The sequence below is a fragment of the Pan troglodytes genome, chromosome 4, assembly GCF_028858775.2.
Source record: "Pan troglodytes isolate AG18354 chromosome 4, NHGRI_mPanTro3-v2.0_pri, whole genome shotgun sequence".
In the NCBI taxonomy this organism is placed as follows: domain Eukaryota; kingdom Metazoa; phylum Chordata; class Mammalia; order Primates; family Hominidae; genus Pan; species Pan troglodytes.
In genome coordinates, this window is record NC_072402.2 from 26983629 (window position 1) to 27011013 (window position 27385).

Below are 27385 nucleotides of genomic sequence, written 5' to 3' on the forward strand. Positions count from 1 at the left end.
ATACTCCCATCAACAGTGAAAAAGCACTCCTGTTTCTCCACACCCTCTCCAGCATCTGTTGTTTCCTGACTTTTTAATGATCGCCATTCTAACTGGCGTGAGATGGTATCTCGTTGTGGTTTTGATTTAGATTTCTCTAACGACCAGTGATGATGAGCTTTTTTCCATATGTTTGTTGGCTGCATAAATGTCTTCTTTTGAGAAGTGTTCATTCATATCATTTGCCCACTTTTTGATGGGATTCTTTGTTTTTTTCTTGTAAATTTGTTTAAGTTCTTTGTAGATTCTGGATATTAGCCCTTCATCAGATGGATGATTGCAAAAATTTTCTCCCATTCTGTAGGTTACCTGTTCACTCCGATGATAGTTTCTTTTGCTGTGCAGAGGCTCTTTAGTTTAATTAGATCCCATTTGTCAATTTGGCCTTTGTTGCCATTGCTTTTGGTGTTTTAGTCATGAAGTCTTTGCCCATGTCTGTGTCCTGAATGTTATCGCCTAGATTTTCTTCTAGGTTTTTTATGGTTTTAGGCCTTACATTTAAGTCTTTATTCCATCTTGAGTTAATTTTTGTATAAGGTGTAAGGAACCAGTTTCAGTTTTCTGCACATGGCTAGCCAGTTTTCCCAACATCATTGATTAAATAGGGAATTGTTTCTCCATTGCTTGTTTTTGTCAGGTTTGTCAAAGAACAGATGGCTGTAGATGTGTGCTGTTATTTCTGTAGCCTCTTTTCTGTTCCATTGGTCTATATATCTGTTTTGGTACCAGTACTATGCTATTTTGGTTACTGTGGCCTTGTAGTATAGTTTGAAGTCAGGTAGTGTGATGCCTCCAGCTTTGGTCTTTTTGCTTACGATTGTCTTGGCTATAAGGGCTCTTTTTTGGTCCCATATGAAATTTAAAGTAGTTTTTTCTAATTCTGTGAAGAAAGTCATTGGTAACTTGATGGGGATAGCATTGGAAGTAATTTATAATTACTTTGGGCAGTATGGCCATTTTCACGACATTGATTCTTCCTACCAATGAGCATGGAATGTTTTTCCATTTGTTTGTGTCCTCTCTCATTTCCTTGAGCAGTGGTTTGTAGTTCTCCTTGAAGAGGTTCTTCAAATCCCTTGTAAGTTGTATTCCTAGGTATTTTATTCTCTTTGTAGCAATTGTGAATGGGCGTTCACTCATGATTTGGCTCCCTGTTGGCCTATTATTGGTGTATAGGAATGCTTGTGACTTTTGCACGTCAATTTTGTATGCTGAGACTTTGCTGAAGTTGCTTATCAGCATAAGGAGATTTTGGGCTGCGACAATGGGGTTTTCTAAATATACAATCTTGTCATCTGCAAACACAGCCAATTTGACTTCCTCTCTTCCTATTTGAATACCCTTTCTTTCTTTCTCTTGCCTGATTGCCCTGGCCAGAACTTCCAACACTATGTTGAATAGGAGTGGTGAGAGAGGACATCCTTGTCTTGTGCTGGTTTTCAAAGGGAATGCTTCCAGCTTTTGCCCATTCAGTATCATACTGGCTGTGGGTCTGTTATAAATAGCTCTTATTATTTTGAGATATGTTCCATCAATACGTAGTTTTTTGACAGTTTTTAGCATGAAGGGGAGTTGAATTTTATTGAAGGCCTTTTCTGCATGTATTGAGATAATCATGTGGTTCTGTTTATGTGATGGATTACTTTTATTGATTTGCATATGTTGAACCAGCCTTGCATCCCAGGGATGAAGCTGACTTGATGGTGGTGGATAAGCTTTTTGATTTGCTGCTGTGGGCCTGACATAAATAGCTTTTATTATTTTGAGATAGGTTCCATCAATACCTAGTTTTTTGAGAGTTTTTAGCATGAAGGGGGGTTGAATTTTATTGAAGGCCTTTTCTGCATCTACTGAGATAATCATGTGGTTCTGTTTATGTGATGGATTACTTTTATTGATTTGCATATGTTGAACCAGCCTTGCATCCCAGGGATGAAGCCAACTTAATGGTGGTGGATAAGCTTTTTGATTTGCTGCTGGATTCGTTTTGCCAGTATTTTATTGAGGATTTTCATATCGAAGTTCATCAGGGATATTGGCCTGAAATTTTCTTTTTTTGTTGTGTTTCTGCCAGGTTTTGGTATCAGGATGGTGCTGACCTTAGAAAATGAGTTAGGGAGGAGTTCCTTTGTTTCTATTGTTTGGAATAGTTTCAGAAGGAATGGTACCAGCTCCTCTTTGTAACTCTGGTAGAATTTGGCTGTGAATCTTTTTTCAGTTGGTAGGCCATTAATTACTGCCTCAATTTCAGAACTTGTTATTGGTCTATTCAGGGATTTGACTTCTTCCTGGTTTAGTCTTCTGATGGTGCATGTATCCAGGAATTTATTCATTTCTTTTAGATTTTCCAGTTTATTTGCGTAGAGGTGTTTATAGTATTCTCTGATCATAGTTTGTATTTCTGTCGTATCAGTGGTGATATCCCCTTTATCATTTTTCTATTGTGTCTACTTGATTCTTCTTTCTTTTCTTCTCTATTCATCTGGCTAGTGGTCTATCTATTTTGTTAATCTAAAGAAAACCAGATCCTGGATTAATTGATTTTTTGAAGGGGTTTTCATCTCTCTATCTCCTACAATTCTGCTCTGATCTTAGTTATTTCTTCTCTTCAGCTAGCTTTTGAATTTGTTTGTTCTTGATTCTCTAGTTCTTTTAATTGTGATGTTAGGGTGTTGATTTTATATCTTTCTTACTTTCTCCTTTGGGCGTTTAGTCCTATAAACTTCCCTCTAAACACTGCTTTAGCTGTGTCCCAGAGATTCTGGTGCGCTGTGTCTTTGTTCTCATTGGTTTCAAATAATTTATTTATTTCTGCCTTAATTTTGTTATTTACCAAGTAAATTCAGGAGCAGGTTGTTCAGTTTCCATGTAGTTGTGTGGTTTTGAGTGAGTTTCTTAATCCTAAGTTCTAATTTGATTGCACTGTGGTTTGACAGACTGTTTGTTACAATTTTCAATTTTTTGCATTTGCTGAGGAGTGTTTTACTTCCAATTTTGTGGTTGATTTTAGAATAAGTGTGATGTGGTGCTGAGAAGAATGCATATTCTGTTGATTTGGGGTGGAGAGTTCTGTAGATGTCTATTAGGTCTGCTTGGTCCAGAGTTGAGTCCAAGTCCTGAATATCCTTGTTAACTTTCTGTCTTGTTGATCTATTATTGACAGTGGGGTGCTAAAGTCTCACACTATTATTGTGTGGGAGTCTAAGTCTCTTCATAGGTCTCTAAGAACTTGCTGTTTTGTAGGTCTCTAAGAATTTGATCCTGTCATTATGATGCTAGTTGTTTATTTTGCCTGTTAGTTGATGCAGTTTCTTCATAGTGTCGATGGTCTTTACAATTTGGTATGTTTTTGCAGTGGCTGGTACCAGTTTTTCCTTTCCATATTTAGTGCCTCCTTCAGGAGCACTTATAAGGCAGGCCTGGTGATGACAAAATCTCTCAGCCTTTGCTTGTCTGTAAAGAATTTTATTTCTTCTTCGCTTATGAAGCTTAGTTTGGCTGGATAGCAAATTCTGGGTTTAAAATTCTATTTTTTTTTAAGAATGTTGAATATTGGCCCCCACTGTCTTCTCACTTGTAGGGTTTCTGCAGGGAGATCTGCTGTTAGTCTGATGGGCTTCCTTTGTGAGTAACCCGACCTTTCTCTCTGGCTGCCCTGAGCATTTTTTCCTTCATTTCAACCTTGGTGAATCTGACGATTATGTGTCTTGGGGTTGCTCTTCTTGAGGAGTATTTTTGTGGTGTTTTCTGTACTTTCTGAATTTGAATGTTGGCCTATCTTGCTAGATCGGGGAAGTTCTCCTGGATAATATCCTGAAGAGTGTTTTCCAATTTGATTATATTCTCCCCATCACTTTCAGGTACACTAATCAAATGTAGGTTTGGTCTTTTCACAGAATCCCATATTTCCTGGAGGCTTTGTTCATTCATTTTCATTCTTTCTTCTTTAATTTTGTCTTCACACTTTATTTCATTAAGTCGATCTTCAATCTCTGATATCCTTTCTTCTTCTTGATCAATTCAGCTATTGATACTTGTGTATGCTTCACAAAATTCTCATGCTTTCATGTTTTTCAGCTCCATCAGGTCATTTATGTTCTTCTCTAAACTGCTTATTCTAGTTAGCAATTCCTGTAACTTTTTTTCAAGGTTCTTAGCTTCCTTGCATTGGGTTAGAACATGGTCCTTTAGCTCAGAGGAGTTTGTTATTACCCAGCTTCTGAAGTCTACTTCCATCAATTTGTCAAATTCATTCTCCATCCAGTTTTGTTCCCTTGCTGGTGAGGAGCTGTGATCCTTTCGAAGAGAAGAGGCATTCTGGTTTTTGCAATTTTCAGCCTTTTTGCGCTGGTTTGTCCTCATCTTCATGGATTTATCTACCTTAGGTCTTTGATGTTGGTAACCTTCAGATGGGATTTCTGTGGGGACGTCCTTTTTGTTGATGTTGATGCTATTCCTTTCTGTTTGTTAATTTTCTTTCTAATAGGCCTCTGTGCTGCAGGTCTGCTGGAGTTTGCTGGAGGTCCACTCTAGACCCTGTTTGCCAAGGTATCACCAGCGGAGGCTGTACAACAGCAAAGATTGCTGCCTGTTCCTTCCTCTGGAAGCTTTGTCCTAGAGGGGCACCTGTCAGATGCTAGCCGGAGCTCTCCTGTATGAGGTGTCTATCAACCCCTACTGCAGTTGTCTCCCAGTCAGGAGGCAGAGGTTCAGGGACCCACTTGAGGAGGTAGTCTGTCCCTTAGCAGAGCTTGAGTGCTGTTCTGGGAGATCTGCTGCTTTTTTCTGAGCCAGCAGGCAGGAACATTTAAGTCCCCTGAAGCTGCGCCCACAGTCGCCCCTTCTCCCAGGTGTTCTGTCCCAGGGAGATGGGAGTTTGATCTATCAGCCCATGACTGGGGCTGCTGCCTTTCTTTCAGAGATGCCCTTCGCAGAGAGGAGGAATCTAGAGATGCAGTCTGGCTACAGCGGCTTTGCAGAGCTGTGGTGGGCTCCACCCAGTTCAAACTTCCAGGTGGCTTTGTTTACACTGTGAGGGGAAAACCACCTACTCAAGCCTCAGTAATGGTGGACACCCCTCCCCACACCAAGCTTGAGCATCCCAGGTTGACTACAGACTGCTGTGCTGGCAGCAAGAATTTCAAGCCAGTGGATCTTAGCTTGCTGGGCTCTGTGGGGGTGGGATCCACTGAGCTAGACTACTTGGTTCCCTGGCTTCAGCCCCCTTTCCAGGGGAGTAACCGGTTCTGTCTCACTGGCATTCCAGGTGCCACTAGGGTACAAAAAAAAACTCCTGCAGCCAGCTCGGTGTCTGCCCAAGTGGCCGCCCAGTTTTGTGCTTGAAACCCAGGGCCCTGGAGTCGTAGGCACCCGAGGGAATCTCCTAGTCTGTGGGTTTGCAAAGACCATGGGAAAAGTGTACTATCTGGGCCAGAGTGCATCGTTCCTCAAGGCATAGTCCCTCATGGCTTCCCTTGGCTAGGGGAAGGAGTTCCCTGACCCCTTGTGCTTTCCAGATGAGGTGATGCCCCACCTGCTTCTGCTCGACCTCCATGGGCTGCACCCACTGTCTAACCAGTCCGAATGAGATGAGCCAGGTACCTCAGTTGGAAATACAGAAATCACCTGCCTTCTGCATTGATTTCACTGGGAGATGCAGACTGGAGCTGTTCCTATTTGGCCATCTTGCCAGCCCCTCATTTTCCTTTTTATCTTTTTTTATGTGATCTAATATTCATCATGTTTCATAAGGAGTTCTTTGCTTTACCATTTTGGAAGTGAGAAACTGAAGAATTCAAGTGACTTGTACAGGATCAAATAGTAAATCTATGACAGAGTTGCCAATGCACTGTAATTCAGTGATAGAATCTTCATTACCACTTCAGACCACTGTAATGTTTTATTCAGTCTCCTAAAAATTCTCATCCCACTGGAAATACATATATATAAGACTTTAAAGCTGATACATTAGTTATGATGGGGAAAATATGTAATTTCAATTATACTTCATGGAATCATATTGCTTCTCCATTAGAGGGTCAATTTTTTAAAAGAAACTTTTAGAATTAATGTTGAAAATAAGAGAAATTGGAATGTGGATAATAAAATAATACTATTTTATAAAAGCTATTTGTTTTGAAGCTCCCCAAACCCACATACAATTACTTGGTAGTCACTGGCATTCCTTGTTACTTTAGAAAAAAAAAGCCAACAGAGTGGAGAAGAACAACTGGTAAGCAAATAGGATGAGCAAGAAAGAGAAGAGTTGACCCAGCTCACTAAAATATCCAAAATATGAGTGTTCCAAACTTTTGGCATCAAGGATTTCTATCCTTAAATATTCTCCACCATAGGTCCTGTATTTTGAAAGATCTACTTAATGACACAAACTACACTTAAGTTTTTTAAAAACGTTAAATTTAAAGCATTGAATTAGTCTAATTCCCATCCAAAGCAAAGACCATAGTTATCTCCATTGCCTAATCAAGAGTAAATCTATACATACTTCTTCTTAGACTTACTGAAGTAATATAAAAACTTCAACCACTACCACCCGCTCACTCTAGGATCTGTAAGGACTCGCATTGTGAACAATTACATTAGGAAAGCTAGTATTTGCTACACACCCCATAATTCTCTCTTATTTTGAATACTCATGACATGAAGAGTCACTGATGAATTCACCTCTTCTCTTTTTGGCACTCGACCTATCAAGTCTTGCTGAATCTACCCCCAAAGAATATCTCCACTTTGGCCATTTCTCTCTATCCTCTCTTATCTTTTCTGTTCAAGGCACCATTATCCTTTTCATGGACCACTGTAAGATCCTCCAACCAACGCTCCCTGTCTCCATCTTCCTCTCCCTAAAATTCATTCTCCACACAGAATTTGGAACTTCCTTTTTAATATGTAAATAAGATAATGTTTCTTTCTCACTTACTTGAAGTTCTTCGGTGTTTTTTTTTTTTAATTGAATTTAAAAGAAATCCCAGACTCCTTACCATAGCCTATAAGATGTTATAACAATCAAATCCATTCCTTCTCCAACAACTTCCTTTCAAATCATTGTTTTCCTAGACACTGGGCATCAGTCTTACTGTATTCCTTTATTTTCCTCAAAAAAGTCAAACACGTTCTTTGCATTTGCTATCACCTCCATCTGGAATTCCCTTCTCTCAGACCATCCCATGGCTGACTCCTTCTCAACATTCATATCTTAGTTCAAATGACACCTATTCACAGAGACCTTCCTTGATGCCTTGACCTGTCACAACCTTTTCAAACATCTTCTATCCTATTATTTACCATGTCATTTCATTTTTATTAGCATTTTTATCACTATGTGAATTCATCACATTCATTTTATTCATTTGCTTGTCAATATTCTTCCATCAGAATGTAAGGTTTCTGACAATGGGGACTCGCACACAGTAGGCATTTAATAAACATCTGTTGAACAGATGAACGAGTGTTATAATCTAATTTTAAATTAAACCTATTGAGAAATATATCTGATCTCCTCCATTAGATGTGTTTATTTATTGGTAGTGTTCACCTTTGTATTCTTTTTCATGCGTGTGATAGATAATCAATTCTTTGAATGAGAAAACGAAAAAAATTCATAAATTGTTTTAATTCCATCAAAGACTTCTGTGCTAGACAGAATGATAAAAACTTGGTTTGGGGAACAGAGTTTGTAAATGGAAGACTAAGAAGAAAAATAAGAATCAGTCCTTGATTTCCAGTTGAAGAAACGCATGGAAACAACTATAATACCAAATAAGGTGAAGTGAGTGCAACTGGAGAGGGAGACTAAGATTAGGGAAGGCAACTGTGAATATGGGCTGCAGTCTGAGGCATGTGCAGGGATACAATGGCAAATAAAACTGAAGCAGAAAAGATTTGAGTGGCATGTTAATTTTTCAAAAAATAGGAAACTCTTAAAGAAGAATAAATGATAAATTTTCCATCTGTTTAGATGTAATTTCCTCCAAAAAGCTTCTTCTTATCCTCAAGGTATTGATTAGGGGACCCCATAGCCCTTCTTATTTCCCCTTTAGTGAATCTGCTCTGATGAGTTGTAATTGCCAGTTTGCCAGTTTGATTTCTCCATCATCTTTAAGCTCCAAGAAGGCAGTACTGTGAATATCTTAGTCATCATTTTATCCTCAGCATCTGGCAAGGTACCTATATCATAAAAAGTGCTCCATAAATGGTTTTAGAAAGAAAGAAGACACAAGGAAAGGAAGGTGAGGAGTCAAGAAAAGAGAAGGGTGGAAGGGAATACAACATGGTGGGGAAAGAGCAAGGCAGCCTCCTCCCTCCTCAACACCACCCCTCCCACCAAGCAGTGGGGTGAGCGGCACCTACTCTGCAGCTCACCATTTGAAAAGCTTGATATAGCTCTTCAAGTTAGCACATTTGGCAAAATAAACTATTAGAAGAATATTAAATGCAACATATTCATAGTTATAAAAAATAAAGCCAGTTTCAATAGTTGTATTTATAGGTTATATCTTTTGTAGGCTTTAATTGAATAAACTCTTTAAATATTTATCCAGATTTCAAAAGCATTTGTTAGTCATTGATTTAATATATTCTCATACATGTGTTCAATATTTAGGCAATTTACTATTTTTATCTTAATTAAGACTTGTCTTTTTAATTTGCAGCAAGCTAAATCACATGTATTGTCATAGAACTCTAAACTTCTTTGTTTGATAGGGTGTGACCTTATCGTAAAAGTATTCTTTATGAAGACATTTGAAAATATATATACATATAGTGCCTCACTTGAAATTATTCATATATTTAACACTTGAATCAAAAGCAGGAAGTGGTATAAGAGAAGTATTAATTCAATTTAGTGTGTACTTCAGTTTTTTATTTGACATTGGAACAAAGTCATTCAGAAAAACTCAACTGAGTCTGTACACAAAATAGCCTGCCTTGTCCTTCTCTAACAAGGAGACTATCCTGAACTTCAGTTTCACCATTTATTTTGGAAGAAGATGTAACGCACAGCTAGAATGGCTCCTTAGACAACACAAGAGTGAGCAATCAGAGTTTTAAATCCAGATCTACCAGAGGTTTCCTATTCAACAAATCAATTATTTCATTCGTATCAGTTTCTTTAGATTTAAAATGAATCTTTTAAGTGAAAATGATCAACAAATAATTGAAATAAGTATATAAAAACAATTTGCTTATGATATTAGCATACCCACTTTTAAGTGACATTCACTTTTAATTTAGAGTAATGTGAACCAATTGATCATTTGTCTGCCAATTAATTGTGTTCATTGCACAAAATGTATCACAGTCACTTAAGAAGGTTTAAAACAAGATTAGGGTGCTCCCTGCCCTCAAAAATCAAAATATCATTTCCAGAGAGGTCTCAGAATATATCTAGATACACTGAGGTATGTCTAGGCCATTCAATTTTTGGATCCTGAAAATATAGCCAGCCTTCCTTAGAAGAAAAGCCTACACTATACTTCCTGCTTCTTAATAAAATAAATTAATCTTGAGAAAAAGTGCTTATACACTTAATTTATTTGACTTACTGCATTGGGGAAGAAAGGCAGCAGTATAGAATATAGTGAGCATAGAATTTTGATTCTAAAGTACTGGTTTTGAGTCCTGGGTCCACATTTACTACCTGTGCAATTTCGGAAAGCCCATTTCCTTTCTCTGAACCTCAGGTTTACTGTCAGCATGTAAGGATAATAATACACATACTTACATAACATATCTTAACAGTTTGCAGTGAAAATACTCTCTAAAAAGCTGTGTAGAGTGCTATATAAATTCTCATCATTATATTTCCATAGTCTTTAAAATGCATTCTTTATTATGGAAAGTGTTTCGAACCTTCCAGATTCAAGTAAGGTGAATGTTTTTGACAAATTTTCCAATCTGGTGCTAGGTTACCTGCACATAGACCTAAACAAAGTCATATTGCACAGCCTCCATATACTGAGTGTTTTCCTTGACATTGACAAATTTCTGGTTGCCACAGTGTACAGAAGATGAATGCACATGGGCAAAATAAGAACAGAATAAAAGCAACTTAACTTTGGATAGTGTCTAGCAGGCCCTAAACATGATGGTTGAATGAATCTTTTCTATGGCTAAAATGAAGGCCTTTTTGGTCAAGGCTTTCTTGGGAAGACAATCTATCAGGTCGTTTTTTCCCCAGATTAGTTTTTAATCCAATTTCCCTGACTACTTCCTAATAAATGAGGGAGGTTTTGCATCAATGTCTCTGCAGCCTCATATCAAGCCAGACTTTGCAGTACAATCAGCTATTATAGGCCATATTTTCCTCTTTAAATTCAACTATATATATCTATCAGCGCTACCAGCAACCTGCCTTAATAACTTCATTAACTAGTCCAAACATGTAGTAGTCTTTTATGTTATCTTAAATCTCCTTCTTTATCCTCACATGCAAAAAAAAATTATGTTTGTGAGATAAATCTTTGAGCATACTTTCTCCAAGCAGATTTTGGAATTCTCCTAAAATAAAAATATGAAGAGCCATGGAAGATGATTGGGATAGCTAAGAGACCAGAGTTGGCATCAGTGAATGCCAACTAATACAATTTTTATGGAGCAAATATATTCTTTTGCTGTTTTGAAAATGAATTACAGAAACTGAAACTTAATTCCTTTTTAGGCAATTTTTGTAACTCTAATGAATTTATGAAAGACATTTAGCAAAGAGGACTGAAAAATAGAGCTATCTGACATCTAAGACTTTCCTGCCTTAATACCAGTTCCTGGGTCCGCTGCTCTGCTCTCATTTACCATGTGCATCTTATTTGGTCTGCTGTATGAGTGTGGCCTTTTTCTTACTTAGAAATGAAATCAGCTATACTGCCTTAGCGGTGTCCCTCCCACCATTAGTGTCTATCTTACACAGATTCATCTTGTTATGGTTCTAGCGGTTGTGCGTATTTCTTTCTCAAAAATTGTTAAAAAGGAATAGAGGTTTAGCAGACTGTGGCAATGGAAAAACAGCCTGAGAATTACAAGGGCAGAAGTTGAACAACACTGTATGTTGTTTTTATGAAAATACAAATTGCTGAGAACAATTTATAAAAGGCAGATATATCTTAAATAGAGAAGTCCTAACATTGTAATTTTAAATTTTGGCAGTTGTGCATAGTTCATTATAACTTTAATATTCAATTATATTAATGGTAGGTGATTTCCATATTCATTAGATTCCATATGTAGTCTGAAAGACCTGTATATATGAAGAATGGAAATAAATCTTCCTAGCTGTTGGCAAAAAAATAGTGCTTTGTTCCTGTTATATTATTGCCCATGTTGGTGGCAGTGGTGAGGTAATTTTTGGGGGGAGATTTGTTTTTTCATCAGAAGTACGTATGCAGCAAAATTAGATGTAAAACTGAATTCCAAATATACTCTCTTCTTTACAGATTGTAATAACTTCTTGGTTATTTTTCAAGATGTGTACTTACATACCATTGATATTTTAAATAATATGAAAATTAAATTAAGAAGTAAGGTCAATATAAAAGGCAAACTACATGCACAAGAGCCAATAAAAATCTTTATGTATTTCTTTGCAGAATAAGCCATATGAAAAACATAATCATCATTTATATTACACATATTTATATTTCATATGGTTCTTACAGCAACATCAATAATCCTATAAAGAAAATAAAGTTTCAGACATATCATTTGTCCTCAAAAAATAGCTGTTGTTAAATGAATGGATTGAAGGGTGTATGAATGCCTGTAATTTAAAAAATGAGGCCAGGTACAGTGACTCATGCTTGTAACCCCAGCACTTTGAGATACCAAGGCAGGTGGATCACCTGAGGTCAGGAGTTCGAGATCAGCCTGATAAACATGGTGAAATCCAGTCTCTACTTAAAAAAAAAAAAAAAAAAAAGATACAAAAATTAGCCAGGCATGGTGGTGGGTGCCTGTAATTCCAGCTATTCAGGAGGCTGACGCAGGAGAATCACTTGAACCCGGGAGGCGGAGGTTGCAGCGAGCCAGGATTGCACCACTGCACCCCATCCTAGGCAACAAGAGCAAAACTCCACGTCAAAATAAATAAATAAATAAATAAATAAATAAAGCTTATTTGCAAACTATTCTGACAAGGGACCAGTATTCAAAATATATAAGGAACTCAAACTACTCAACAGCAAAAAACAAAACAAAACAAAACAAAAACCCTTTAAAAAGTGGGCAAAGGACATGAACAAACATTTCTCAAAGCAAGACATACAAATGGCCAATGAATATATGAAAAAATGCTCAACATCACTAACCATCAGAGAAATGCAAGACAAAAGCATGATGAGATATCCTCTTACTTCAGGTAGAATGTCTGTTATCAAAAAGGCAAAAAATAAAAGATGCTGGTGAGGATGTGGAGACATGGAAACTTCCATACACTGTTGGTGAGAATGTAAATTAGTGCAGCCATTATAGAAAATAGTATGAGGATTTCTCAAAATACTAAAAATAAAGCTACCATATGATGCAGCAATCCCACTATTGGGTATATATTCAAAGGAAAAGGACATCAGAATATCAGAAGGATACCCATCATGTTTACTGCAGCACTATTCACAATAGCAAAAATATGAAATCCACCTAAGTGTCCATCAAGGGATCAACTGATAAAGAAAATGTGGTATATATAGACAATAGAATACTATTCAGCCATAAGAAAGAATGAAATCCCGTCATTTGCAGCAACATGGATGGAACTAGAGGTCTTTATGTTAAATCAAACAAGCCAGAAACAGAGAAAACAAATATTGCATGTTCTCACTCACATGTAGGAGCTAAATAAAAAGTTGATCTCGTGGAGGTAGAGAGTAAAATGACAGATACCATAGGCTGGGAAGACTTTGGAGGAGTAATGAATAGAAGTCGGTTAATGGGTACAAACATACAATTTGATAGAAAGAATAAGTTATCATGTTTGATAGCAGAGTAGGGTAATTATAGTTAACAATAATGTATTGTATATTTCAAAATAGCTACAAGAGAGACCTTGAAATGTTCCCAACATATAGAAATGACAAATTCTTGAGGTGATTGTGATGGTTATTACACATTCTATGTCTGTAACAAAACATCACATGCACTCCATCAATATGTACAAATATTATGTAACAATCAATCAATAAGAAAATGGGCCAGGCATGGTGGCTCATGCCGGTAATCCCAGCACTTTGGGAGGCCAAGGCGGGCAGATCACCTGAGGTCAGGAGTTCGAGACCAGCCTGACCAACATGGAGAAACCCTGTCTCTACTAATAATACAAAAGTTAGCTGGGCTTCGTGGTGCCTGCCTGTAATCCCAACTACTTGGGAGGCTGGGGCACGAGAATTGTTTGAACTCGGGAGGTGGAGGTTATGGTGAGCCAAGATCATGCCATTGCACTCCAACCTGAGCAAAAAGAGTGAAACTCCGTCTCAAAAAAAAAGAAAGAAAGAAAGAAAAGAAAGAAAAAGAAAGAAAGAAAAGAAAGAAAGAAAGAAAGAAAGAAAGAAAGAAAGAGAAAGAAAACGAAGCTCAAAGAAATTATTAAGTAAGTAACTCACCAGAGATGGCACACTAAAAAATTTTAAGATCCTGACCTTGAACACAGGCATTTTGACTCCAGTTTTACTGTGCTTTTGACCTCCCTATGATTCCCTTTTCAGCAACTGACATTGACCTTTATCCACTTTCTCCCCACTTTGGATCTAAGATATCTGAGGCAAGTAAAGTCCAAAGCAACTTACAGACTTACCTACCACATGTGAATGTTAATTGATAGCATTTGCTTCTTTGTCCCTGGTCAAACCTGGACTTGGGAAGACATACACGAAAGAGATGTATAGAGAACTGTACAGTCAAATCAGAGTAGGAGGTGAAAAACAGGGAATGCTTTCTAATTTAAGAACAGAGTGAAAGAAAAATCCTGTACTCACCTTCAATTCGTGCTGGGGATTCCAGTAAAAGCAATGACAGCATTGACAATCCTGATCTTCTCGCTTAAAGAACATAAAAGTTTCGTTATCTTTTCCAAACTCATAGTTCTCAACCAAAAAGACCTAATCAGTTAAGAGGGTGGGTAGAACATAATTTGTTTCAGATTGCATTTAATTATTATTAAATATTATTATACACTGAAGTTAACAAATGATTTAACTTAGGCAAAAGTTAGTCAATTCAAGCTTAACTTTATCATAAAGCCACTCTTTATGTGCTTCCCAGTGTTGCTTCCTAAGACTTAGAGATCAGATTGAGTAATTATTCAGACTATGTGAATTGCTTAGAATCCAAATTTTATGTGGATGTGTCTACGGCAAAGTTAAAGGATTGAAAACACTCTCCTAGATAGTTATCAATAGGCAGGAAAGTGATTCTATAACCTGCCAAAATATTTGTACATATTTCCTAAGACCTGTAAAAAGAGTAAATAGGCACTTGCAAGAGCCACTGATTTCCCAAAGGATAAGAAAATGGGAAAGAAGCAACATTTACATAAACTTAGTTGCTCTGGACAATTACCCCTATGGATCAAGGGGGATTATTCTTGTATAATCATCTTGCTGCCTATTGGTTGGCATTTAAGATTAAGGTAAACATGAGTAGCTGGGAAAAAATGATGCAGCATATGAGTTCCAAGTGTATTAATTCCATCTTTGTCAGTGTTTCTTATGTATGTTTGGAAAGTGATGGTATTTTTTTACCTAGTCAAATAAAAAACGGTTTTCCTTAGACAAGGAATTTCATCATTTCTGAACTTTTACAAATGTGTGCTCTACCTATCATTTTCATATGCTTCCTTAACCAGCAAATGATGTGGTAAAATTGTGGGTAGCAGCAGCATGAAGAACAGAACCATTTTAATTTCTCCCATCTGGCATATTAGCATTAATAAAAGATGTTTAAAAAGAGAAGGCTTGAAAGGCTTTCACCTCTTGATTTAACAAGATAATAAGGAAAGCTTGCAATCTGCCACTAAATATAACTGATAAGAATGAGTATAATGTGATGATCACCAAGATTAACCTTTGAGACAATTTGTAAAACCCTGCTGATTACAATACAATCATGTTAAGACTAGCACTAAAACTGTTGTTGCTACTTTTTAGTACAAATAAAATAGGAAAAATCCCATTTGTAGAAATATAGATTACATAGATTAATAGAACAAAAATTGGGAAGTTACCTACACCTGCCTTATCTGTAAACCAACCATAGTGGATCTCCCTCTCAATGGTGTTTGTGGATTTAATATTTCAACTGAATGATTATATTGCTGGTTTAGACTAAGTACAGCATAACACTGATTATATGTTTCTATATTTATCTGTTTCACCTAGTTTTGTTGTTATCACATTACAGTCCCCTTCACTAACACCTCATTAATATTTTCCCATTTATCCTGGGTTTTTGATAGGACAGGGGAAGAATTTACTTACCGAGGCAGTTTCTCAATTAAGATGGGATTTGGGGAACCTATTCTTCTTAATTGGAAAATTACCTGAGTGGTTTGTCCAAGCTTTTCATAGCTTTTCTGGCTGACATTTTTGACCACAACTACAGTTCAAAAGAATACTATAGCTGACAACTACATATAACAATAAAATGAAGAAATCACAAGGGAGTTTAACACAAATGATTTCTTTGTTCAACTTATTCTTGACCATGCATCAGATAAGGTATTTCAGATGGTTATCTTACAGGGTAAACAGGCAGTCTGGGAATAAAAATTTGCTTAAAAACATTCTTGTTTCTACTAAAACCAATTTATAATAGGGTCGATGAGGTCATCTACTTATCCTGATATCAAAAAGTACCTAGAAATACAAAGACTGGCCTGCTTACATAAGACATACTTATATTATTCACTACCTTAAGTGAATGCACAGTTTTTGTCTTGGTTTGACTTGTTTATTCAAGACAAAATTTGGTAGTATAAAGTTTAGAGCTTAGAACTGAATGAGAGATGTTCCTAAGGTATCCTTAATGCAAATTTCAACTATTTGTAGTCAGAGGAATTTATTTATATAATGAATCAATAAGCACCTAGAGAGTATATAAAAGCCTGTTAGTTTAGCTTTTGCACATATGGTATCCAATCCTGAAAGCCCCCTTTGTATTACAAAGACACAAATAAACTGGTAGCAATCACAATGAATGTATACATGCTACTTTATCATCACTACTATATATCTTGTTTAATTTCACAACTGAAAGCTTAATGTCCAATGGAAAAAGCAGTGCAGATTGGAAGACAATAGGCAATAATGAGAATTCTGTGTGCAGAATGAGGCTGTGTGTGGACCATAGGAGAAATGATAAACCCATGGTAACCATTAGAGATTTTTATTTTTATACAGACTCAATTAATCAAAATCATTTGGCTAGGATTTTTTTAAATAGAAGAATCAAACTCCAAAAATTCCTACTCAGTATTTAAGGCTATAAGAATTGTACTTCAACCACTGAAAAGTAGAAGAAAATAAACGATCTAAGTCTTCATTCATTCCTCACATAGGGGAAACAGGGAATTAGATCTTGCATAGTACCTAATAGACCCATAATTTTTCCTCTATTATGTTCAGTATTATTTCCAGTAATTGCAAAAGTAAGTACATTTCTTGTTTCTTCTAAAAGTCTAAAGGTCATTTAAAGTTGAGTTTCAAAGGCATAGAATGAATTATATGTACTGATAGGAATGCGTACTATATTTTAGATGAAAAGATTTATATGTATCCTAAAAATCTTTTTTCTTTCATTCAATTTTTGATTAATTAGACTGATAAATATGCTAAATAGTACATTATTATCACTTTCATTAAAAGAAAAATAATTTTATGTCTTTTAAAAACATGGAATTAAATTAGATAAGTAGTATTGATTAATTTTTTAAAGTTCAAAGATATGAACAAATACACCGCTTTCTGTATTTCAAAGACTTTTAAAAAATAACAATGGAAAAATAAATTTTTTTAAAAATTACCCCTAAGCTATGTATTTTGCAAAGTAAAAAAATACTTGATTCAAAGTCTAACCAAAAGGAGTTAAAAAACAAAACAAAACAAAAGCCTCCAGTGGGCAATTATTTTCCAAGATCTGTCATCAAGGCAAGTTTTTTCTGGAAAATTTGGAATTCTCCAGATGGTGAATTTTCCAAGAACTATAAATAACTTTAAGACAGTGTCTATAATAGGGATAAATCATAAAGGTAAATTCTTTGTTTAATATAACCACAGGACTCGTATGTTGATTACACTGCTTGAATGGCTTTGATTTTGTTGAGAAAAAGCTGACCTGATGAGTTCAGTGTTTCCACTTCTATTTCTCCAGCCAAGGGATATGGATGAATCACTAATAATTCATCACCACTACTGGGAAAGTAATGCAAAGCATATTTCATATTAATTCCATATTGGTAGTATCACCTTTGTGTATGAAAGGTGATACAAATAATTCTCTTCATATTGAATACATTTCTAAGTGACAATTAACAAAACATTAACCCTATCAAAACAGAAAGCCAACATATTATCTCTAAATAAAAAGCATTAAGTAGCATTGAAAAAATTTATTTGTGTCAGATCTTGGTTTTTAAATTCCAAAATAGGGGAGAAACCAAATACCCTTGCAGTAAGGCTGATTCCAGAGCTAGGGTAAGGAAAATACAAGATAAGCCTGGATCATCTTGTAGTAATAGAACAGAAAACAAAGAATTGTAGGGTGTGCCAGAAGAACACAGGAGCCATTCTGACAGAGCCCCCAAAGGCCAAAGCTGAAATAATTTGAGCATCAAATAAATAGTGAAATATTGGTTTATAGCCCAAAGTATAAAACATATACCTCTGTGCCCATACTGATGTAAATAAATGCTTTAATAATCAAATAAGTGAAAAGAAAAGACAAATTCTTAGCTAGGAATTCCATATAGTATATGTAGATTTTCCCCTTCAGGAGGTAGAGCCTAATTCTCTTCCTACTGAGTATGGACTAGAATTAGTGACTTATTTCTAATGAACAGAGCATAGAATGAGAAAAATAGTAACTTTACACTGAAGAAACCAAGAAAACACTACCTTAATAAACAGTGAAAATTAACATCATTGGTGATTCCATGGGGATGTCATGTATCTTTCATATGACGTAATAATAAGGCCACTTTGCCTTTGTAATATTCATTAGAAAATTCGTAACTCTAGCCTAATAATGATAAAAACATTGGAGAAACCCAGATTTGGGGGCATTCTATTGGATACCTGGCCAGTACCCCTCAAGATTCTCAAGATAATGAAAAACATGATTGAGAAATTGACATAGATCAGAGGAAACTGGGGACACATGACAACTAGACACAATATATTATTCTCACTGGATCCTGAAACATTAATGAAAAACTTGATGACATGTAAGTAGTATGGAGTTTAGTTCACAGCAATATACTAATGTTGGTTCCTTAATTTTGAGAAATGTACTGTGGTAATGTAAGATATTAACAATAGGGAAAACTAGTTGAAGGGTATACTGGAACTCTATTATCTTTCCAACTTTTCTATAATTCCAAAATTATTCTAAAATTTAAAATTAATTTAAAAGCAATTGGCATAAACAGTGATCCCAGAAAGAAACTCTTGCATACATGGTCAAACGATTTTTTTTTTCAAAAGGTGCCAAGATCATTCATTCAATGGGAAAAGGACAGTTGGTTCAATACTGATGTTGGTAAAACTGGATATCTGCAAGCAAATGAATGAAGTTGGGCCCTGACTTTATGCCATATATAAAAATTAACCCAAATAGATGAAATACCTAAACATAAGAGTTAAAACTATAAAGCTTCATAATACTGGATTGGGCAATGCTTTCTTAATATTACTCAAAAAGCATAGGCAACAAGAAAAAAATAGATAAATTGAACTTAACCAAAATTTTTTAAAATTTGTGCATCAAAAGATGCAACCAACAGAAATAAAAGGCAACCCATGGAATGATAGAAAATATTTACCAATCATACATCTTATAAGGAATGGATATCCAAAACGTAAAATAACTCCTCAACTTAGTAACAACAAAAACAAATAATCCAGTCTAAAAATGGGCAAAGGACTTGAATAGACATTTTTCCAAAGAAAACATGCAAATGGCCAATAAACACATGATTATTGCTAATTATTAGTGAAATGCAAATAAAAAATACATAAGATACCACTGTACACCCATTAGGATTCCCAATATTAAAAAAAATAAAGAAAGTAACAAGTATTGGCAAGGATATGTAGAAACTGGAATTCTTGTACATTGCTAGTGGGAATATTAAATGGTGTAGCCACTATGGAAAACAGCGTGACAATTGCTAAAAAAAAAAAATTAAACACAGAATTACCATATGATTTAGCAATTCCCTTTTGGGTATATATCCCAAAGAAATTAAAAGACTCAAACAGATATTTGTATACTCATGCTTAACAGTGATGTAATTCACAATGGACAAAAGGTGGAAGCAACTCAAGTGTCCACTGATGGATGAATGGATAAACAAAATATGGTCTATACAATACACACAATGGAATATTACCCAGCCTTTAAAAAGAAGGACATACTGACACATGCTACAACATGGGTGAACCTTGACCACACTGTGCTAAGTACAATGAGCTATCACTAAAGGACAAATATTGTATGATTCCACTTATGTGGTGTATCTGGATAGTCAAATTCACAGCAACAGAAAACAGAATGGTAGTTGCCAGGGGTTACAGGAAAGGAAAGAATGGGGAGGTAACGTTTAATGAGTATAGAGTTTCTGTTGGAGAAGATGAAAAAGTTCTGGAGGTAGATGATGGTGATTGTTGCAATAACAACTTGCATGTGCTTAATGCCAAAGGACTGTATACTTAAAGATTGCTAAAATGGTAAATTTTATGTTTTATATATATTTTACCACAATAAAATTTTAAAAACCAATTATCATAACAGGTTCACTTTTTTCTTTATCTTGTCAGATAGATAAATAGACAGAGAGAGAGACATTAAAAATGTTTCCAGAGACAGGGATCAGTTTGCTGAATGTAACAAATGGAAATTAGAAACTGGATTATAAAACCAGTCATTATTAGAAAGTTAAAAATTACAAAAACAGGTAAAGATAAATTATTTAAACATGTGAGACATTTAGCAACAGATATATTAAACTTTGTTAGGTTATTCAATTTAGGAGAAGCCGATAGAGATTAATGAGGGCTAACACATTATTAACTATTTTTAAAAACAACAGGATATCACACATTACTTTTCTTGATACCAGTCAAAATAACAAAAATGTAACAAAAATTAAAAATGGAGATAAAAAATAAAGTATTCTTTCATGTAAGTAAAAATAATCAGTTAAATGCTGTGTTGAGATTCATGTTTAAAATAGAGCATTAATGGAAATAATAAACTAGCTTGAAGAAAACATCTGGAAAAAACTAGCAATTTTTTGACTTTTTCTTTCCTCCTGAGGATATTTTCTTGTTTTCTTAGTGTGATTTCCCCCCTTTATACCCTCTCTCACTCAAATCCCATCTTGCTCATTGTTTCCCTCGTCAGTCAATTAATAAAAGCCAATAAATCAGTTAATAAGAGATTTTGTCTATCAGGTTTGACAACGGCATGTCTTTAGAACACGAAAATTGAAGGAAAGAGTTATTCATTCACTCACTGCTCATTTAACATATACATTTTAAGGGCCTAATTATTTAAAAGGTTGTTCTTGATACTGTACTCTAACCAAATATTTTGTTTCTTATCTTTTTTGTCACATGGTGTAAGCCTTTCCTTTGTTATTATTAGTCCTGCTTTTTTCCTCTTTTCCAAGTAGGAGGCCATTTTTTCAAAGCTTACCAAAATTCCTTCAGATGTATCATTTCTTCATAACAACTATAAATCTTGCATGTCAGAGCCAGCACATAGTAAGTGTTCTGTAATTGTGTTCAATGAATGAAAATTGGTGAATCTTGATGCCCTCTCAACATCAGTTGTATGTAGAATGCTAGCTGTACTCTTCTGGGTTATAAAAACTTCAAATGTAACCAATTAACTAATCTCAAAACATTTATAAATGGTAAGTCTCAAAGTTCAATTAAAAATAAAGTCATATTTATATAAAAATCTGCTCTCACATGTTCTTCAAATGCATTAGATTGTAAGGAACTTCTTGTTAAACCCAAAAAGCAATTATAATGCTTGAATACACTGTCTGTGTTTGATTACTAAGGTATCAATTAATGCTGAAAACATTCAACATTGTTTAAATTTCACAGAAGCCTAGCAAAGGGAAAATAAGAAGTATATATGTGGTTAATTCTCTAAGTTATAAATTTACAATTAAAATTTGGCCAAGCTTTAGATACTTAAGAGTTTAATTGACCATGTAATTCTGAAACACACTACAAAGATTCTATTACAGTAAACGCATGGTTATAGGTACATAGCTAAATCATAACAAATCTTGCACATCAAATTCTACTTTTATTTACATTTCCTTAAAAAAAAAACAGGCTTACCCTTGAATCAGAGACATAATCTCTTAAAACATACCATATGTCTTTTCTTGTATAGCACATGTTAAAAAAACAGCCTTAATTAGTGTAAATGCATTGTTTGGTTTCTTCACTGACACTTCCTTTATTCTGTTGAGCAGTGTAGCAGAGTTACCCTTGCATCTTTGTGGAGGTTGGAGACCAAGTTAGTGGAGAGAAGGCTCTGGAGAGTCCAGAAAATGTGAGTGGCTGTCATAGGGCATTAACTAGAATCCATGCCATTTATTTACTATTCTGCTAAGGAAACAACATAAAAGAAAATCCTGTGGGGTTTTTTTGCTCATACTATCAAATATTTACAAGATATAAGTGCTCCTCTAGTTTTGGGAATAGAAGAGACCTTATTAAATATCAAGTGAAGGGAAATAAGGAAGAAAATAATTATTGACTTTAGTTTTCTGTTTATTATTTTGAACAAGCAAGCAAAAAATAATAATTCTTTTTTATGATAAAAGTGATAATGTAATATTCAGCAGATTTATCATCATATAATTACAGAACTCTAGAAAAGGTCTAAGGCTGAGTGTCCCACGTGGACTTGCAAAGCCTATCTTGTTCAAAGGAATTGAATTTCTGGTTCAAATTCATTCAGGAGATTTCAGTCTCATTGATTATTTTAAAAGCACTGGAAAATAGATTATTTTCTTTAATATCTGACTTGATATCCCTCATTCCTTTTCTTTTAATCTTCACATTTCTAGCCCATTAATTTTATTTAAAATAAAATTATTATTATTTTTTTTTCTGTAGGAAACCTTATTCAACCCGACTCCTTGTATGGTATTTTCTCTTATTCAAAGCCTTACTCCAACTAAGCTTGAGCTTTGTTTCTCTTTTCCCTTCTTTTCTCTTCTTTGCCTTTATAGACAATCCTAAAGACTCACATAAACTCTTTATCTAAAATCATCCACCAATGTTACCAACTATCTATTAACCCATCCTCAATAACTATGCTTATGAGAAAAAGAAAAAAAGAAAAATGTAAAGTAATTAAAACATATAATCCTATTTTTGTTGTTTTTTATTGGAATATAATCACACAGCAGGAATTTTTGGGTAGCATTTGTTAAAAAATAAACAGCAATCATCTGCTATTTGCATATGACTTTTTTAGGCACTTTTAGTAGAAATGAACACATATGACCACTGTCCTCAAGGATAACTGAGCTACAAATCAGTCAGTAACAGAAGAATGGAATAACAGAAGAGTTAAAGTTCTTCTAAATTATAGTAAATTTAATGAACTATTAAATTTAATGAACTATTAAAAGTTAAGGTTTATGAAGAATAATTAACCACATTCATCCTTATGTTTTTACTACATTAAACTTCTAAACTCATCATTACTTATTTGCATCCTCATCAGAGACTTTGAATCTTACCCCTTTGTCCTTTCACAACCTTCTTAAAAACCTTCAACCCCCTCTCCACTTCCACAAAGATCTATTTGTCATCTTTAAAAAATATACACACACACACAACCAGGCAGATTGGCGGTATTACACATTTATGCTTTCCAATTTGAGGTGTTTTAGCATCCTAATTCTACAATTATTTTACACATTGCTAATTGAATCCCTTTCCAGCCTCCAGAGTAGCGATTTGAAACTGCCACCGATCTCGCCCATATCCATGGCCCCATACCCTCTCCTCACATTGCCTACCTCCAGCCATACATAGGAATTAGAAGCTATTAAGGACAAACCTGTCTACGCAGAATCTTTGGTCTCTTCACAGCCCCCTCCTACCTTCAAGCACACGTCAGTAAATTTATCTATACTGCCACTCTCTTTACTTCCTTCCTTTCCTCAGATCTCAGATTGGCCCCTTAAAAATTAAAATATTGCACTGTCCCTCAGCATTGCTCTACATATTTTTATTTTTCCTAATCAGCTTTTATTTATATTCCTCAGAGCAGTTCTTCAAAACATTTACCTATACTGTCTACCCTATGCCTGCTATTATCTTCTTGGCCTCAATCAATAACTTCAATAACTCAGACTACATTAAGAAAATGGCAGCTATCTGAAATGAAGTTCAGAGTTTCCTTGATGTATTCCTGCGTATATTCACTCACATATGAACTTACTTATTTTGGCGCCTATATTTTACTAAATGTTTTTGTCTCAGAAGGAAAAATGTGGTTTCTTTCTGTCAAGGCTAACCCCTCTCCTGCAATAATAATCACATTTCCTCCTAAAGGAATCCTCATCTTTTTCTTGTACGCTCAAACTCCCTCTAATTACTAGCTCCTTTCCTCCAACCTCAAAGAGTCTCAGATAACCCATCGTCCAACCCTAACTCACACAAAAATACCTCCAAAACCTTCATTTTGATCCTGAATCATTTCCAAATTACTACAGAATTTCTCTTCTTATTTTAATGACAAATTTCTGCCACAGCTTTTTGGATATCTTTATTTCCTCTATTTCCTTGATCCATTGTTCTTTGACTTTTGCATCCCAAATAGGCACCTCTTGACATCTCTAAGATGAGCAGTAGTATCCTCATTGCAGAAACCTTATCAGCTGACTCTCTTCTTCCTCGCAAATTCTCCTCCTCCCTTTACTTTCATTATATTACATTCTCCTGGTTCTCTTTCTAAGTCTCTGACTCTATTTTCCTTCTCTCTCCATGTTTTCCCACTCTTCATTTACCTGCCTATTAAATGTTGGAATTCCTCAGGATATGATCCTCTCCTCACTCTATACACACTCTCTGAGGAGTGAGCTATTCTGACACAGGTGTTTTAAGATGTCCTTTTGACATAGCTTCTTTGACTGTGTGGTTTTGATGTCATGAGTATTTTTAATAATGCTCCAAAAACAGTTATTAAACGTTAACTTTTAAAAACAATTGCCAGTGAGGAATTCCTAGCCAGAGTAATCAGGCAAGAGAAAGAAATAAAAGGCATCCAAATTGGAAAAGAAGTCAAACTATTTCTGTTTGCCGATGATATGGTCATATTCCCAGAAAAACCCTAAAGACTCCTCCAAAAGACTCCTAGATTTGATAAATGAATTCAGTAAAGTCTTGGGTTACAAAATCAATATACGCAAATCAGTAACACTGCTATATACCAACAATTACTAAGCTGAGAATAACATTAAGAACTCAATTCCCTTTACAATAGCTGCAAAACGAGTTAATGGGTGCAGCACACCAACATGGCACATGTATACATATGTAACAAACCTGCACGTTGTGCACATGTACCCTAAAACGTAAAGTATAATAATAAAATTTAAAAATAAATAAATAAAAAATAAAATACCTAGGAATATACTTAACCAAGGAGGTGAAACATCTCTACAAGAAGAACTACAGAACACTGATGAGAGAAATAATAGATGACACAAACAAGTGGAAATACATCTCATGGTCATGGACTGGAAGAATCAGTATCACCAAAATGACCATAGTGCCCAAAGCAATCTACAAATTCAATGCAATTACTATCAAAATGCCAACAGCATTTTTTACATAATAAAAAAAATCCCAAGATTCATAAGGAACCAAAAAAGAGCCTGAATAGCTAAAGCAATCCTAAGCAAAAAGAACAAATCTGGAGGCATCACGTTTCCTGATTCTAAATTATATTACAAGGCTATGGTAACCAAAACAGCATAGTACTGATATAAAGTAGAAACATAGACCAATAAAACAGAATAGAGAACCCAGAAATAAATCCAAATACTTACAACCAACTGATCTTTGACAGGGCATACAAAAACATAAATTGGAGAAATAACACCATATTCAATAAATGGTGTTGGGAAAACCAGGTAGTCATATGTAGAGAATGAAACTAGATCCCTCTTCTTACCACATAGAAAAATCAACTCAAGATGGATTAAAGACCCAAAATCTAAGACCTAAAACCATAAACATTCTGGAAGATAAGTTGGAAATACCCTTCAGAACATTGGCCTAGGCAAATAATTTATGACTACAACCCCGAAAGCGTATGCAGCAAAAGTAAAAATAAATAAATGAGACCTAATTAAACTAAAATGCTTCTGTACGGAAAAAAAATCATCAGAGTAAACAGACAATCCACAGAATGGGAGAAAATATTTTCAAACTATGCATCTGACAAAGGACTAATATCCCAAATATACAAGGTATTCTAACATATAAGCAAAAAAGGAACAAATAATTCCATCAAAAAGTGACAAATTACATGAATAGACAATTCTCAAAAGAAGATATACAAGCAACCAACAAACGTGAAAAAATGTTCACATCACTAATCATTGGGGAAATGCAAACTTAAACCACAATAAGATACCACCTTGCCCCAGCCAGAATGGCGATTAATAAAAAGTAAAAAAAAAATAGATATTGGCATGGATGTGGTGAAAAGGGAAAACTTATACACTGCTGCTGGGCATTTAAATTAGTACAACCTCTATGGAAAACAGTATGGCGATTTCTCAAAGAACTAAAAGTAGAACTACCATTCAACCCAGCAATCCCACTACTGGGTATCTACCCAAAGGAAAAGAAAGTATATCAAAAAGACACTTGCACACATATGTTTATCACAGCACAATTCACAGTTCCAAAGATATGGAACCAACCTATGTGCGCATCAACTGATGAGTGGATAAAGGAAATGTGATATATATGAACCAGGTCTACTACTGAGCCCTAAAAATGAATAAAACTGGAGGCCAGCAGCAACTGTAGGCCAGATGCTGGAGGCCATTATTCTAAATGAAGTAACTCAGGAATGGAAAACCAAATACCATATCTTCTAACTTATAAGTGGGAGCTAATCTATGGGTAAACAGAGGCAAACAAAATGGTATAATGGACATTGGAGACTCTGAAGGGGGAAGGATGGGAGGAGGGTGAAAGATTTAAAAACTACATATTTGGTACAAAGACACTACTTTGGTGATGGGTACACTAAAATCTCAAACTTCAGCACTATGCAATTCATCCACGTAATGAAAAACACTTGTACCCCTAAAGCTATTGAAATAAAATAAATAAAAAATAAAAATTACCAGCTGTAATCCTCCTGCCCACAAAATGAATTCAATGAAATGGTTTCATTCAAGTGTCCCATGAATAAAAATGGAAACATTACATTATTTAAGTCAAAATGTCTTCTCCACACACTGGATAATCTAATCTTACTAACTGTCTTTTCTACATGGTGATAATTTGCAATCTATTACCCAGACTTCTTCTCCCTTTGATCTAAGGCTTAAATTTTTGACAGTTTACTGAACGTGTCAACATACATAGATCCCTACTGATTTCTTCAAATTAACAAATCCAAAACTGATCTCATTTTATTCTCTTCCCAAGGAGATCATCCTCCTTATAATCCTCTCTTGTTTAACAGTACCAAGATAAACCCAGCCATCCCATTCAGAACCCGAGAACCATCTCAGATTTCTCATTCTTTTCTTACATTTGAAGTTCACTAAATTCAGTAAGTTATGCCTTCCTTTAAAAAAAAAAACCTGTCAAAATTTTCCCAACTTTCTAACTTCAGTATATGGCTAGAATTCAAAGCTTTCATCATTTTTGGATGCAATAGCCTCCTAACTGGTCTCTTAATATAATTTGACCATCCTTCAGTCCGTGCTCCATCTTACTGCCAGGGGCATCTTTCCAAGAGTAAATCTGATTGTGTTACTTTTCTACTTAAAGCTGTGAACAGTTTCCTACTGCCTATAAGAATAGGTTCAGCTTGTCTTTTCAGAGTCATCATT

At 35.2% G+C, this 27385-nt stretch overlaps 1 protein-coding gene across 14 annotated transcripts in view; it reads right to left on the reverse strand.

Annotated features, from left to right (window-relative positions):
• LOC129143943 (uncharacterized) overlaps positions 1-27385 on the reverse strand; it is a 689383-nt gene that overhangs the window by 412537 nt on the left and 249461 nt on the right. For 12 of the 14 annotated variants that reach the window (XR_010156874.1, XR_010156873.1, XR_010156872.1 and 9 more), the window contains one exon: positions 14019-14081. The exons of the other annotated variants lie outside the window; for them this stretch is intronic. The gene's annotated coding sequence lies outside the window, so the exon portion shown is untranslated. The remainder of the gene's footprint in view (positions 1-14018; positions 14082-27385) is intronic. 14 annotated transcript variants of the gene reach the window in all.